The sequence below is a fragment of the Scyliorhinus torazame genome, chromosome 22 (assembly GCF_047496885.1).
Source record: "Scyliorhinus torazame isolate Kashiwa2021f chromosome 22, sScyTor2.1, whole genome shotgun sequence".
Lineage (NCBI taxonomy): Eukaryota > Metazoa > Chordata > Chondrichthyes > Carcharhiniformes > Scyliorhinidae > Scyliorhinus > Scyliorhinus torazame.
In genome coordinates, this window is record NC_092728.1 from 112526328 (window position 1) to 112541912 (window position 15585).

General features: G+C 51.5%; 1 protein-coding gene across 3 annotated transcripts in view; it reads left to right on the forward strand.

Annotated features, from left to right (window-relative positions):
- LOC140399373 (protein FAM163B-like) overlaps nucleotides 1-15585 on the forward strand; it is a 232380-nt gene that overhangs the window by 14290 nt on the left and 202505 nt on the right. Inside the window, exon 1 of one of the 3 annotated variants that reach the window (XM_072488959.1) lies at nucleotides 13699-13825. The exons of the other annotated variants lie outside the window; for them this stretch is intronic. The gene's annotated coding sequence lies outside the window, so the exon portion shown is untranslated. Of the gene's footprint in view, nucleotides 1-13698; nucleotides 13826-15585 lie in introns of those variants that run through there. 3 annotated transcript variants of the gene reach the window in all.

Consider the following 15585-nt stretch of genomic DNA (forward strand, 5'->3'; position numbering starts at 1 on the left):
TACTGGTGGGGACGGGTCTGTCACTGTATAACACTGGGGTACGGTACTGGCGGGGACGGGTCTGTCACGGTATAACACTGGGGTACAGTACTGGTGGGGACGGGTCTGTCGCTGTATAACACTGGGGTACAGTACTGGTGGGGACGGGTCTGTCCCTGTATAACACTGGGGTACAGTACTGGTGGGGACGGGTCTGTCACTGTATAACACTGGGATACAGTACTGGTGGGGATGGGTCTGTCATTGTATAACACTGGGGTACAGTACTGGTGGGGACGGGTCTGTCACTGTATAACACTGGCGTACAGTACTGGTGGGGACGGGTCTGTCACTGTATAACACTGGGGTACAGCATGGGTGGGGATAGGTCTGTCACTGTATAACACTGGGGAACAGTACTGGTGGGGACGGGTCTGGCACTGTATAACGCTGGGGTACGGTATTGGTGGGGACGGGTCTGTCCCTGTATAACACGGGGGTACAGTACTGGTGGTGATGGGTCTGTCACTGGATAACACTGGGGTACGGTACTGGTGGGGATGGGTCTGTCACTGTGTAACACTGGGGTACAGTACTGGTGGGGATGGGTCTGTCACTGTATAACACTGAGGTACAGTACTGGTGGGGATGGGTCTGTCACTTTATAACACTGGGGTACAGTACTGGTGGAGATGGGTCTGTCACTGTATAACACTGGGGTACAGTACTGGTGGGGACGGGTCTATCACTGTATAACACTGGGGTACAGTACTGGTGGGGATGGGTCTGTCACTGTGTAACACTGGGGTACGGTACTGGTGGGGACGGGTCTGTCACTGTATAACACTGGGGTACAGTACTGGTGGAGACGGGTCTGTCACTGTATAACACTGGGGTACAGTACTGGTGGGGACGGGTCTGTCACTGTATAACACTGGGGTACAGTACTGGTGGAGACGGGTCTGTCACTGTATAACACTGGGGTACAGTACTGGTGGGGACGGGTCTGTCACTGTATAACACTGGGGTACAGTACTGGTGGGGATGGGTCTGTCCCTGTATAACACTGGGGTACAGTACTGGTGGGGACGGGTCTGTCCCTGTATAACACTGGGACACAGTACTGGCGGGGATGGGTCTGTCCCTGTATAACACTGGGATACAGTACTGGTGGGGATGGGTCTGTCCCTGTATAACACTGGGACACAGTACTGGTGGGGACGGGTCTGTCACTGTATAACACTGGGACACAGTACTGGTGGGGACGGGTCTGTCACTGTATAACACTGGGGTACAGTACTGGTGGGGACGGGTCTGTCACTGTATAACACTGGGGTACAGTACTGGTGGGGACGGGTCTGTCACTGTATAACACTGGGGTACGGTACTGGCGGGGACGGGTCTGTCACTGTATAACACTGGGGTACAGTACTGGTGGGGACGGGTCTGTCGCTGTATTACACTGGGGTACAGCACGGGTGGGGACGTGTCTGTCACTGTATAACACTGGGGTACAGTACTGGTGGGGACGGGTCTGTCACTGTATAACACTGGGGTACAGTACTGGTGGGGACGGGTCTGTCGCTGTATAACACTGGGGTACAGTACTGGGGGGGAAGGGTCTGTCACTGTATAACACTGGGGTACAGTACTGGTGGTGACGGGTCTGTCACTGTTTAACACTGGGGTACAGTACTGGTGGGGACGGGTCTGTCACTGTATAACACTGGGGTACAGTACTGGTGGGGACGGGTCTGTCACTGTATAACACTGGGGTACAGCATGGGTGGGGATAGGTCTGTCACTGTATAACACTGGGGTACAGTACTGGTGGGGACGGGTCTGTCGCTGTATAACACTGGGGAACAGTACTGGTGTGTACGGGTCTGGCACTGTATAACGCTGTGGTACAGCACGGGTGGGGACGTGTCTGTCACTGTATAACACTGGGGTACAGTACTGGTGGGGATGGGTCTGTCGCTGTATAACACTGGGGTACAATACTAGTGGGGACGGGTCTGTCACTGTATAACACTGGGGTACAGTACTGGTGGGGACAGGTCTGTCACTGTATAACACTGGGGTACAGTACTGGTGTGGATGGATCCTTTACTGTATAACACTGGGGTACAGTACTGGTGGGGGCGGGTCTGTCACTGTATAACACTGAGGTACAGTACTGGTGGTGATCGGTCTGTCACTGTATAACACTGGGGTACAGTACTGGTGGGGACGGGTCTGTCGCTGTATAACACTGGGGTACAGTACTGGTGTGGATGGATCCTTTACTGTATAACACTGGGGTACAGTACTGGTGGGGGCGGGTCTGTCACTGTATAACACTGGGGTACAGTACTGGTGGGGATGGGTCTGTCGCTGTATAACACTGGGGTACAATACTAGTGGGGACGGGTCTGTCACTGTATAACACTGAGGTACAGTACTGGTGGTGATCGGTCTGTCACTGTATAACACTGGCGTACAGTACTGGTGGGGGCGGGTCTGTCACTGTATAACACTGGGGTACAGTACTGGTGGGGATGGGTCTGACACTGTATAACACTGGGGTACAGTACTGGTGGGGGACGGGTCTGTCACTGTATAACACTGGGGTACAGTACTGGTGGGGACGGGTCTGTCACTGTGTAACACTGGGGTACAGTACTGGTGTGGACGGGACTGTCGCTGTATAACACTGGGGCACAGTACTGGTGGGTATGAGTCTATCACTGTATAACACTTAACACTGGGGTACCGTACTGATGGGGACGGGTCTGTCACTGTATAACACTGGGGTACAGTACTGGTGGGGATGGGTCTGTCGCTGTATAACACTGGGGTACGGTACTGGTGGGGACGGGTCTGTCACTGGATAACACTGGGGTACAGTACTGGTGTGTACGGGTCTGGCACTGTATAACGCTGTGGTACAGCACGGGTGGGGACATGTCTGTCACTGTATAACACTGGGGTACAGTACTGGTGGGATGGGTCTGTCATTGTATAACACTGGGGTACAGTACTGGTGGGGACGGGTCTGTCACTGTATAACACTGGGGTACAGTACTGGTGGGGATGGGTCTGTCGCTGTATAACACTGAGGTACAGTACTGGTGGGGACGGGTCTGTCACTGTATAACACTGGGGTACAGTACTGGTGGTGATCGGTCTGTCACTGTATAACACTGGGGTACAGTACTTGTGGGGACGGGTCTGTCACTGTATAACACTGGGGTACAGTACAGGTGGGGACGTGTCTGTCACTGTATAACACTGGGGTACAGTACTGGTGGGGGCGGGTCTGTCACTATATAACACTGGGGTACAGTACTGGTGGGGACGGGTCTGTCTCTGTATAACACTGGGATACAGTACTGGTGGGGTTGGGCCTGTCACTGTATCACACTCGGGTACAGTACTGGTGGGGACGGGTCTGTCACTGTATAACACTGGGGTACAGTGCTGGTGGGGACGGGTCTGTCACTGTATAACACTGGGGTACAGTACTGGTGGGGTCGGGTCTGTCACTGTATAACACTGGGGTACAGTGCTGGTGGGGACGGGTCTGTCACTGTATAACACTGGTGTACAGTACTGGTGGGGGCGGGTCTGTCACTGTATAACACTGGGGTACAGTACTGGTGGGGACGGGTCTGTCTCTGTATAACACTGGGATACAGTACTGGTGGGGATGGGCCTGTCACTATATAACACTGGGGTACAGTACTGGTGGGGGCGGGTCTGTCACTGTATAACACTGGGGTACAGTACTGGAGGGGACGGGTCTGTCTCTGTATAACACTGGGGTACAGTACTGGTGGGGATGGGCCTGTCACTGTATAACACTGGGGTACAGTACTGGTGGGGACGGGTCTGTCACTGTATAACACTGGGGTACAGCACTGGTGGGGCGGGTCTGTCACTGTATAACACTGGGGTACAGTACTGGTGGGGACGGGTCTGTCTCTGTATAACACTGGGGTACAGTACTGGTGGGGACGGGTCTGTCACTGTCTAACACTGGGGTACAGTACTGGTCCGGACGGGTCTGTCACTGTATAACACTGGGGCACAGTACTGGTGGGGATGGGCCTGTCACTGTATAACACTGGGGTACAGTACTGGTGGGGATGGGCCTGTCACTGTATAACACTGGGGTACAGTACTGGTGGGGAGGGGTCTGTCACTGTATAACACTGGGGTACATTACTGGTGGGGACAGGTCTGTCACTGTATAACACTGGGGTACAGTACTGGTGGGGACGGGTCTGTCGCTGTATAACACTGGGGTACAGTACTGGTGGGGACGGGTCTGTCGCTGTATAACACTGGGGTACAGTACTGGTGGGGACGGGTCTGTCGCTGTATAACACTGGGGTACAGTACTGGTGGGGACGGGTCTGTCACTGTGTAACACTGGGGTACAGTACTGGTGAGGATGGGTCCGTCACTATTACACTGGGGTACAGTACTGGTGGGGACGGGTCTGTCGCTGTATAACACTGGGGTACAGTACTGGTGGGGATGGGCCTGTCACTGTATAACACTGGGGTACAGTACTGGTGGGGACGGGTCTGTCACTGTATAACACTGGGGTACAGTACTGGTGGGGATGTGTCTTACTGTATAACACTGGGGTACAGTACTGGTGGGGACGGGTCTGTCACTGTATAACACTGGGGTACGGTACTGGTGGGGATGGGTCTGTCACTGTATAACACTGGGGTACAGTACTGGTGGGGACGGGTCCGTCACTATTACACTGGGGTACAGTGCTGGTGGGGACGGGTCTGTCACTGTATAACACTGGGGTACAGTACTGGTGGGGACGGGCCTGTCACTGTATAACACTGGGTTACAGTACTGGTGGGGACCGGTCTGTCGCTGTATAACACTGGGGTACAGTACTGGTGGGGATGGGCCTGTCACTGTATAACACTGGGGTACAGTACTGGTGGGGACGTGTCTGTCACTGTGTAACACTGGGGTACAGTACTGGTGGGGATGGGTCTGTCACTGTATAACACTGGGGTACAGTACTGGTGGGGACGGGCCTGTCACTGTATAACACTGGGGTACTGTACTGGTGGGGACGGGCCTGTCACTGTATAACACCGGGGTACTGTACTGGTGGGGACGGGTCTGTCACTGTATAACACTGGGGTACAGTATTGGTGGGGATGGGCCTGTCACTGTATAACACTGGGGTACTGTACTGGTGGGGACGGGTCTGTCACTGTATAACTCTGGGGTACAGTACTGGTGGGGATGGGTCTGTCACTGTATAACACTGGGGTACAGTACTGGTGGGAATGGGTCTGTCACTGTATAACACTGGGGTACAGTACTGGTGGGGACGGGTCTGTCACTGTATAACACGGGGGTACAGTACTGGTGGGGATGGGTCTTACTATATAACACTGGGACACAGTACTGGTGGAGACGGGTCTGTCGCTGTATAACACTGGGGTACTGTACTGGTGGGGACGGGCCTGTCACTGTATAACACTGGGGTACAGTACTGGTGGGGATGGGCCTGTCACTGTATAACACTGGGGTACGGTATTGGTGGGGACGGGTCTGTTACTCGGGTGGGGCTATTTGACATTGGTTGGTTAATAATTAAGAAATATTATTGAGCCACATTTAGTGCTTTATGTCCACAGATGACCCTGTTGATCTGATACTGAGCCTGTTGCACAGTTGCTGGATTAAAATGTATATTTTTGAATTGAATGATAATTGAGATGAGCTGTGACCTGTTTTAATTTGGTTGCCATGGGAATGTTTGATGTGCACCCTCCTTGGCACATTCTGCTTCGCTGCTGAAGGAGTGAGAACACAGGAGCACAGTCTGTTCATTACACAATTCCACACAGATTATCTGTGGGCGGAAGCTGCAGAATCACGTTAAAGATGCCTTGTATCCAGTTTGTTTGTTGAATAGGGAAAATAAGTGGGTCATGTGGGGAAAGCGGGTGTAGGGGTGCGGAATGGGGGTGAAGAGGTGTGTGGGGGTGGGGTAAAGGGGCTGTGTGGAGGCGGGGAATGGGGGTAGAGGGGTTGTGTGGGGGTGAAGGGTCACTGTGGGGGTGGGGTCAGGGGTTGAAGGGGTTGTGTGGGGGTGAAGGGTCACTGTGGGTGTGGGGTCTGGGGTTGCAGGGGTTGTGTGGGGTGAAGGGTCACTGTGGGGGTGGAGACTGGTTCCCAGCTACCGTAATAGTTTTTCAGAGAGTAACAAGCTTCATCGAGAGGAATGTCCTCCATCCAGGCTGGAGACCTCAGTACTGTGGTGTGCTCCTCCTGCACAATGTGGGGAATGGTGGATGCTGTTGACCATTTGTGCAAAAGGACTGTCCAGATGTAGATTCCAGATAGCCGGATTTCAGAGCTGGAGCTGTGGGTGGACACACTGTGGTACATCCGCGATGCTGAGGAAGTTGTGGATAGCATGTTTAACGAGGCAATCACACCACAGGTGAGGATTACACAGGAAGAGGAATGACTGACTAGCAAGGACAGTAAAAGACTCGGGGAGTGCAGGAATCTCCTGTCGTCATCTACCTCTGAAACAGAGATCCCGCATTGGATACTGTTGGGGATTGGGGGGCTGGCCTCTCAGGGGAAAGCAGCAGCAGCCAAGTTCACAGCACCATGGATGCCTCTGCTGCTCACAGGGGCGGCAGGAAAACGAGTGGCAAGGATACAGTGATAGGGGGTTCAATAGTTAGGGGCACAGACAGACACCTCTGTGGCTGCAAACGTGAATCAAGGACTGCATGTTGCCTGGTGCCAGGGTCCAGGATGTCACGAACAGCTGCAGGGCTGGGGAGGGAAGGTGAACAGCCAGTGGTCGTGGTTTACATTGGCACTAACAACATCAGTAAACAAAGGGGTGAGAATCTGCAAACTGAGTACAGGAGGTTAGGAGATAAATTAAAATGTAGGACTCAAACGTAGTAATCTCAGGATTAATCCCTGCTGGAGAGCGCAAATTAACACCTGGCTGGAGAGATGGTGGAGCCGGGAGGGATTCAGATTCCTGGCACTGGGACCGGCTCTGGGGAAGGTGGGACGTGTACAAACCGGACAGGTTGCACCCAGGGAGAGAAGGGACCAATGTCCTTATGGGGGCTTTCGCTATTTCTGTTGGCGAGGCAGAGGGATGAGGTCCCAGGAGTAGGATCAGATAGGTGAAAATCAGGGGCGAAATTCTCCGGAATCGGCGCGATGCCCGGCGACTGGCGCCCAAAACGGCGCAAATCAGTCGGGCATCGCACTGCCCCAAAGGTGCGGAATGCTCCGCATCTTTGGGGGCCGAGCCCCAACCTTAAGGGGCTAGGCCTGCGCCGAACGAATTTCCGTCCCGCCAGCTGGCGGAAAGGCCTTTGGTGCCCCGCCAGCTGGCGCGGAAATGACATCTCCGGGCGGCGCATGCGCGGGAGTGTCAGCGGCCGCTGACAGTTTCCCACGCATGTGCAGTGGAGGGAGTCTCTTCTGCCTCCACCATAGTGGGGACCGCGGTGAAGGCGGAAGGAAAAGAGTGCCCCCACGGCACAGGCCCGCCCGCGTATCGGTGGGCCCCGATCGCGGGCCAGGCCACCGTGGGGGCACCCCCCGGGGCCAGATCGCCCCGCGCCCCCCCCAGGACCCCGGAGCCCGCCCGTGCCGCCTTGTCCCGCCGGTAAGGTAGGTGGTTTAATCTATGCCGGCGGGACAGTCATTTTAGCAGCGGGACTTCGGCCCATCCGGGCTGGAGAATCGCGGGGGGGGGGGGGCCGCCAACCGGCGCGGCGCGATTCCCGCCCCCGCCGAATATCCGGTGCCAGAGAATTCGGCAACCGGCGGGGGCGGGATTCACGCCACCCCCCGGCAATTCTCCGACCCGGCGGGGGGGTCGGAGAATCTCGCCCCAGATGTGGAAGATGCAGTGATAGACTTGGAGCAGCAATGTTTAAAAAATGTCCTGCCAGGAAAAATTACAGGGTTAAACTGTTTATACTTCAATGCAAGGAGTTTTACAAACAAGGTAGATGAGTTAAGGGCACATGGCAGCAGGATGTCATTGCTGTAACAGAAACCTGGCTAAAGGAGGGACAAAACTGGCAGCTTAATATCCCGGGTTATTGAGTTTTCAGGCAGGGCAGAGAGGGAGATAAAAAAAAAGGAAAGGAGTAGAATTAATGATTAAAGAATCCATTCCAGTTGTGTGAATGGATGGTATACCAAACGGGTCACAAACGAGACTTTATGGGTTGAGCTTAGAAATACAAAAGGGAAGGAGCTGATGGAGTGGGAAGGAGCCCACATTAGGGAGGTGAAGAGGAAGTGGGAAGAGGAGCTGGATGGAGAGATAGAATTCGAGCTGTGGGAAAAAGCGCTAAAGAGAGTCAATTCATCCTCGTCTTGTGCCAGACTCAGCTTGATCCAGTTCAAGGAGATCCACAGGGCCCACATAATAATAATCGCTTATTGTCACAAGTAGGCTTCAATGAAGTTACTGTGAAAAGCCCCTAGTCGCCACATTCCGGCACCTGTTCGGGGAGGCTGGTACAGGAATTGAACCGTGCTACTGGCCTGCCTTGGTCTGCTTTCAAAGCCAGTGATTTAGCCCTGTGCTAAACCAGCCCCTTACCCACATAACGGTAGCCCAGATGAGTAGGTTCTTCGAGGAGGTGGAGGACAGATGTGGGTGGTGTGGGGGTAGCCGGCCAACCATGTTCATATGTTTTGGGCATGTCCGAAACTGAGGGGATTCTGGCAGGGATTTGCGGATGTTATGTCGGAAGTCCTGGAAGGGAGGGTAACTCCGAGTCCAGAATTAGCAATATTTGGGGTGTCGGAAGATCCGGGGGCAAAAGTGGGAAGGGAGGCCGATATCCTGGCCTTCTCCTCCCTGGTGGCCCGGAGACGGATCTTGCTGGGATGGAGGGACTCGGAGCCCCCAAAGTCAGGAGTGTGGGTCAGCGATATGGTAGAGTTTCTCAGTCTGGAGATAATTAAATTCGCTCTGAGAGGATCAATACAGGGATTCGCCCGGAGTTGGCGGCCGTTCATCGATTTCTTCAAGGAAAATTGAACGTCAGCAGTAAGAGGGGGGAGGAGAAAAACCGCGGGGGGGGGGGGGGGGGGGGGGGCACGGCATTGTTACAACGGGACAGAAAACGTAGTTTGCGGGCAGCTAGGGAATAGAGCGGGGGAGTAGGGGGTGTTGTTCTGTAGGTAGTTAATGTGTTCAACTGTGAAAATTACAAATGCTTCAATAAAATATTTTCTTAAAAAAAAGAAATAAAAAAGGGGCAGTGACACTACTGGAAGTTTACTACAGACCCCCAAATAGTGACAGCAACATTGGAGAGCAAATATATAGGCAAATTTCTGCCTGTAAGAACAAGAGGATAATAACAGTCGGAGACTTCAACTATCCCAATATCAACTGGGATTCTAACAATATAAGGGGAACTGAAGGAGAAAGATTCATGCAATGTGTCCAGGAAAGTGTTTTTAACCAATTAAATGACAAACCCAACAAGAGTTATGGTGGCATGGCAGCACAGTGGTTAGCACAGTTGCTTCACAGCATCAGGGTCCCAGGTTTGATTCCCGCTTGGGTCACTGTCTGCGGAGTCTGCACGTTCTCCCCGTGTCTGCGTGGGTTTCCTCCGGGTGCTCCGGTTTCTTCCCACAAGTCCTGAAAGACGTGCTGTTAGGTGAATTGGACATTCTGAATTCTCCTTCTGTGTACCCGAAGAGGTGCCGGAGTGTGGCGACTGGGGGATTTTCACAGTAACTTCTTGCAGCATTAGTGTAAGCCTATTTGTGCCAATAAAGATTATTATTATTATAGAAGATGCAATTCTAGACCTAGTCTTGGGGAACCACAGTTGGCGACCATATCGGGGATAGTGATCACAATTCAGTTAGATTCAGTATGACCGTGGAAAAGGACAGGGATAAAGCAGGAGTAAAGGTTTTGAACTGGGGGAAGTCAAATTTTGCAGGAATGAGAAGGGACTTTGCTGAGGTGGACTGGCCAGCATTGCTCGAGGATAAATCTGTGGAAAACCAGTGGGACGTACTAAAAGGCAAGATCCTAAATGTACAAAGTAGACATGTCCCCTCCAAGAATAAGTATTGTACTGCCAAACCTAGACACCCCTGGTTGTCGAGAGGAATACAGGGGAAAATCAAACCGAAAAAGAAAGCGTACAATAGGCATAAAGAACGAAGCACTGCTGGAAGCCTAGACTAGTATAGAAAGTGCAAGGACAAAGTCAAAAAGGAAATGAGGAATTCAAAGAGAGGGCATGAAAAAAGATTAGCAAGTAAAGTTAAAGAAAACCCAAAGATGTTTTATCAATATTTGTGCAGCACTGTAGCACAGTGGTTAGCACTGTTGCTTCACAGCGCCCAGGTCCCAGGTTCGATTCCCTGCTGGGTCACGTTCTCCCCGTGTCTGCGTGGGTTTCCTCCGGGTGCTCCGGTTTCCTCCCACAGGCCAAAGATGCGCAGGTTAGGTGGATTGGCCATGATAAATTGCCCTTAGTGACCAAAAAGATTAGATTGGGTTACTGGGCTACATGGTTGAAGTGGAGGTGTTGGGATCCTGACTGTGTTATATATTAATAATTTGGACATGGCCGTGGGGGGACGATAGGGAAATTTGAAGACGACACAAAGATTGGCCGAGTGGGGGACAGAGTCGAGGAAGCTACAATCTCCAGAATGATACAGATGGGGGTGGAGTGGGCGATAAAGTGGCAGATGGAAATTAACACAGAGAAGTGTGAGGTCAGCATTTAGGGAGGTCAAACAGTTATAGGGATACACAATAAATGGGAATATACTAAGCGGGGTGGATGAAGTGAGAGATCTTGGCAACAGGTACACAGGTCCCGAAAGGCAGCAGTTCAAGTAGAGAAGGTTGTAAAGAAAGCAAATGGAATGCTCTCCTTCATTGGCAGAGATATAGAATATAAAAGTAAGGATATAATGTTGGAATTGTATAAAACCCTGGTGAGGCCACAACTGGAGTAGTGTGTACAGTTCTGGTCACCACATTACAGGAAGGACGTTATTGCTCTGGAGAGAGTGCAGAGGAGGTTTACAAGAACGTTGCCAGGGCTGGAAAAGTGTGGCTACGAGGACAGATTGGCTAGGTTGGGGTTATTTTCCTCAGAGCAAAGAAGGCTGTGGGGTGATTTAATTGAGTTGTACAAAATTATAAGAGGAATAGATAGAGTGGGCAGGATAAAATTGTTTCCCTTGGTGGAGAATTCTAGATTCAACATAAGAGGCAGAAGATGTAGAGGGGACGTGAGGAAGAATGTTTTTACACAGAGGGTAGTGAGAGAGTAGAATTCGCTGCCCAAGTTGGTGTTGGAATCAGAAACCCAGAACTCTTTTAAAAAGTTCCTGGATCTGCACCTTAAGTGCTGTAAGCTACAGGACGATGGACCCGGTGCAGGAAGGTGGGATTGGAAAGGCCACCTGGGTGTGCTCGGGCTGGCATGGGCAAGATGGGTGGAACGGCCTCCTTCTGTGCGATACGTTTCTATGAATTCATGGGAGTGAAGGGGCAATGTGGGGGTGGGGAATGGGGTGAAGAGGTTGTGTGGGGGTGGGGAATGGGAGTGAAGGGGTTGTGTGGGTGTGGGGAATGGGGGTGGGGAATGGGGAAGGGTTTGTGTGGGGGTGGGGAATGGGGGTGAAGGGGTTTTGTGGGGGGGTGGAATGGGGGTGAATGGGTTGTGTGAGGGTGGGGAATGGGGGTGAAGGGGTTGTGTGAGGGTGGGGAATGGGGGTGAAGGGGCAGTAAAGTATGGTTGCCCAGCCCCAGATGACCATAGCTGCTTTCCCCTTTGAGGGGGAGAGGTGACTGGTGGTGAATTAACCTGAGGGTCTCCACACCTCAGGCGAGGGGCGAGGTTGAGGAGGTGGGGCCTTCATGAATAACCTCAGCCGGTACAGGGATTGAACCCGTGCTCTGGCCTCGCTCTGCATCACAACCCAGCCGTCCAGCCAACTGAGCAAAACTGTTTTTTTTACTTCATTTACGGAATGTGGGGGTTGCTAGTTCGGCCGCATTTATTGCCCGTCCCTAATTGCCCTTCAGAAGGTGGTGGTGAGCTGCTGTCTTGGACCGCTGCAGTTTCTGAGGTGTACGTACACCCACTGTGCTGTTAGGGAGGGAGTTCCAGGATTCTGACCCAGCGACAGTGAAGGAACGGCCGATATATTTCCAAGTCAGGGTGGGGAGTGACTTGGAGGGGACCCTCCAGGTGGTGGGGTTCCCAGGTATCTGCTGCTCTTGTCCTTCTAGATGGCAGTGGCTGTGGGTTTGGAAGGTGCTGCCGAAGGAGCCTTGGTGAGTTGCTGCAGTGCATCATGTAGATGGGACACACGGCTGCCACTGTGCGTCGGTGGTGGAGGGTTTGAATGTTTGCGGAAGGGGAGCAATCAAGCGGCTGCTTTGTCCTGGATGGTGTTGAGCTTCTTGAGTGTTGTTGGAGCTGCGCTCATCCAGGCAAGTGGAGAGTATTCCATCACACTCCTGACTTGTGCCTTGTAGATGGTGGACAGGCTTTGGGGGTCAGGAGGTGAGTTACTTGCTGTAGGATTCCTGGCCTTTAACCCGCTCTGGTAGCCACAGTATTTATATGGCTGGGTACAGTTCAGTTTCTGATCAATCTAACCCCAGGATGTTGACTGTGGGGGATTCAGCCATGGTAATGCCATTGAATGTCAAGGGCGTTATAGGGAGGCACAGTAGCACAGTGGTTAGCACTGTTGCTTCACAGCACCAGGACCCCAGGTTCGATTCCCAGCTTGGGTCGCTGTCTGTGCGGAGTCTGCACGTTCTCCCCGTGTCTGTGGGTTTCCTCCGGGTGCTCCGGTTTCCTCCCACAAGTCCCGAAAGACGTGCTGTTAGGTGAATTGGACATTCTGAATTCTCCTCTGTGTATCCAAACAGGCGCTGGAGTTTGGCGACTAGGGGCGTTTCACAGTAACTTCATTGCAGTGTTAATGTGAGCCTACTTGGGACAATAAAGAGTATTATTATAAGGGGTTGGTGGTTAGATCCTCTCTTGTAGGAGATGGTCATTGTGTGGCACGAATGTAACTTGCTACTTGTCAGCCCGAGCCTGGATATTGTCCAGGTCTTGCTGCATTTGGACACGGACTGCTTCAGTGTCTGAGTCCCCGCGAATGGTGCTGAACATTGTGCAGTCATCCGCAAACACCCCCACTCCTGACCTGCTGATGGCCAAGGGGTGTGGAATAGTGGATGGGTCTGTGTGGGGATGGGAACGAGGGAATGGAATAAGATAAAATGAGTCCCAATTGATGATAGCATCAGTTTCATAAGGGTATTTACATTGCAGATTCAGTGAGCAGGCAGCAGAACCCATGGGCATAAAATCGCTGCGCCCATTTTAACTGCCTGCTCACCTGGTTTACGCCAGGTAGAATTAAAATGAGCCAGAAAGTGTCAGCAGGCTGTTTGACTCTCGGTGGCATCGCAAGTGGAATGAATCATGTTGTTTCTGCATTTAGAGCCACTGATTTGTGAGAAAATGGTTGCATCATCGTTGTCAAGGTAACTGAATGCCGAGCAACCTTTCGTTGTCATGGTAACAGGTGGCGGATGGTGATTGGGTGAAATTGCTATGACAATCCTGTGCAGTGTGACAGTAACATCAGCAGGTGGCAGTGGTGTCTGTTCTTCCAGATGTGCTGTTTATATTTCCCAGCCTTGTATTGAGATACGGGAATACCTGAACATTTGGTGATGTGATCCTGTGTGAAGAAACCTGCCCTGGTTATTACCCAGCAAGTGGTGCAGGTAACCTGTCGTGTGTTTCTGTTTGGAGTCTGCCCTCATTATGTTCATGTTTATTGTCTTTACTCAGAGAAAATCTCGTTGTGTAATCAAAGGGCTGGTTTTGGGGTTGAGGAAACTCATGATTAGAACTCACTCTCTCTTCATCAGCTCTTCATTTGGGTTTAAAATCCAGTGTTACACTAATAATCCGGGCAGGAAGTGTTAGCAACACAAACCGCGAAGCTTCAGAAATCCAGACACTATCAACAGGCAGAGAAATGTCAGTTGAACAGCGGGAAAGGCAGAAGTAATTCCACATGGAGCATTAAGAGAAGGTGAATAGCTTCATTGAGGTGCTTCTTGTCAGGAACAGTCACAAGATTAAAGGCGAATTGGTTAAATGTTTGGAAAGGAAAAAGATGAAGATAAATGTGGAAGGGATGGATAAATGTGTTCAAAGTCCCGAGCTCCACATTTAATCCCCACCACAGAAATAATGGGCCAATTGGCTTCCTTCTGTACTCGAAGATTCCATCACATAACCGAGAATAAAGATAGGCCGATTGTTTAAAAACCTCTTTCCCTGGGTCTGACTGCACCGTAGTCATTGTTTAGACTGGATATCCCTTCACTGATCACCAGAAAGACTGATAGTGAGGAAGATGGTGAATTGGGGAAGATACAAACTGTCCTATTGAGAACAAGTCAACAAAAATAAAAGTATATTTTATAAAAGTGGAATAGATTATGAACTCTCCCAGGAATCTGCAGGTATAGCACAATCCCGATATTATTCCTTCTCCCAGTAAACCGAACAGAATTATGGCTGCGAATTGCCGGATTAACCATTGCTGGGAATGACCGGATTAACCATTGTGGGAATGACCGGATTAACCATTGCTGGGAATGACCGATTAACCATTGTTGGGAATGACCGGATTAACCATTGTGGGAATGACCGGATTAACCATTGCTGGGAATGACCGGATTAACCATTGTTGGGAATGACCGGATTAACCATTGCTGGGAATGACCGATTAACCATTGTTGGGAATGACCGGATTAACCATTGTGGGAATGACCGGATTAACCATTGCTGGGAATGACCGGATTAACCATTGTGGGAATGACTGGATTGACCATTGCTGGGAATGACCGGATTGACCATTGCTGGGAATGACCGGATTAACTATTGCTGGGAATGACCGGATTAACTATTGCTGGGAATGACCGGATTAACCATTGCTGGGAATGACCGGATTAACCATTGTGGGAATGACTGGATTAACCATTGCTGGGAATGACCGGATTGACCATTGTGGGAATGACTGGATTAACCATTGCTGGGAATGACCGGATTTACCATTGTGGGAATGACCGGATTAACCATTGCTGGGAATTGCCGGATTAACCATTGTGGGAATGACCGGATTAACCATTGCTGGGAATGACCGGGTTAACCATTGCTGGGAATGACCGGATTAACCATTGCTGGGAATTGCCGGATTAACCATTGTGGGAATGACCGGATTAACCATTGCTGGGAATGACCGGGTTAACCATTGCTGGGAATGACCGGATTAACCATTGCTGGGAATTGCCGGATTGACCATTGCTGGGAATGACCGGATTAATCATTGCTGGGAATGACCGGATTAATCATTGCTGGGAATGACCGGATTAACCATTGCTGGGAATTGCCGGATTGACCATTGCTGGGAATGACCGGATTGACCATTGCTGGGAATGACCGGATTAACCATTGCTGGGAATTGTCGGAT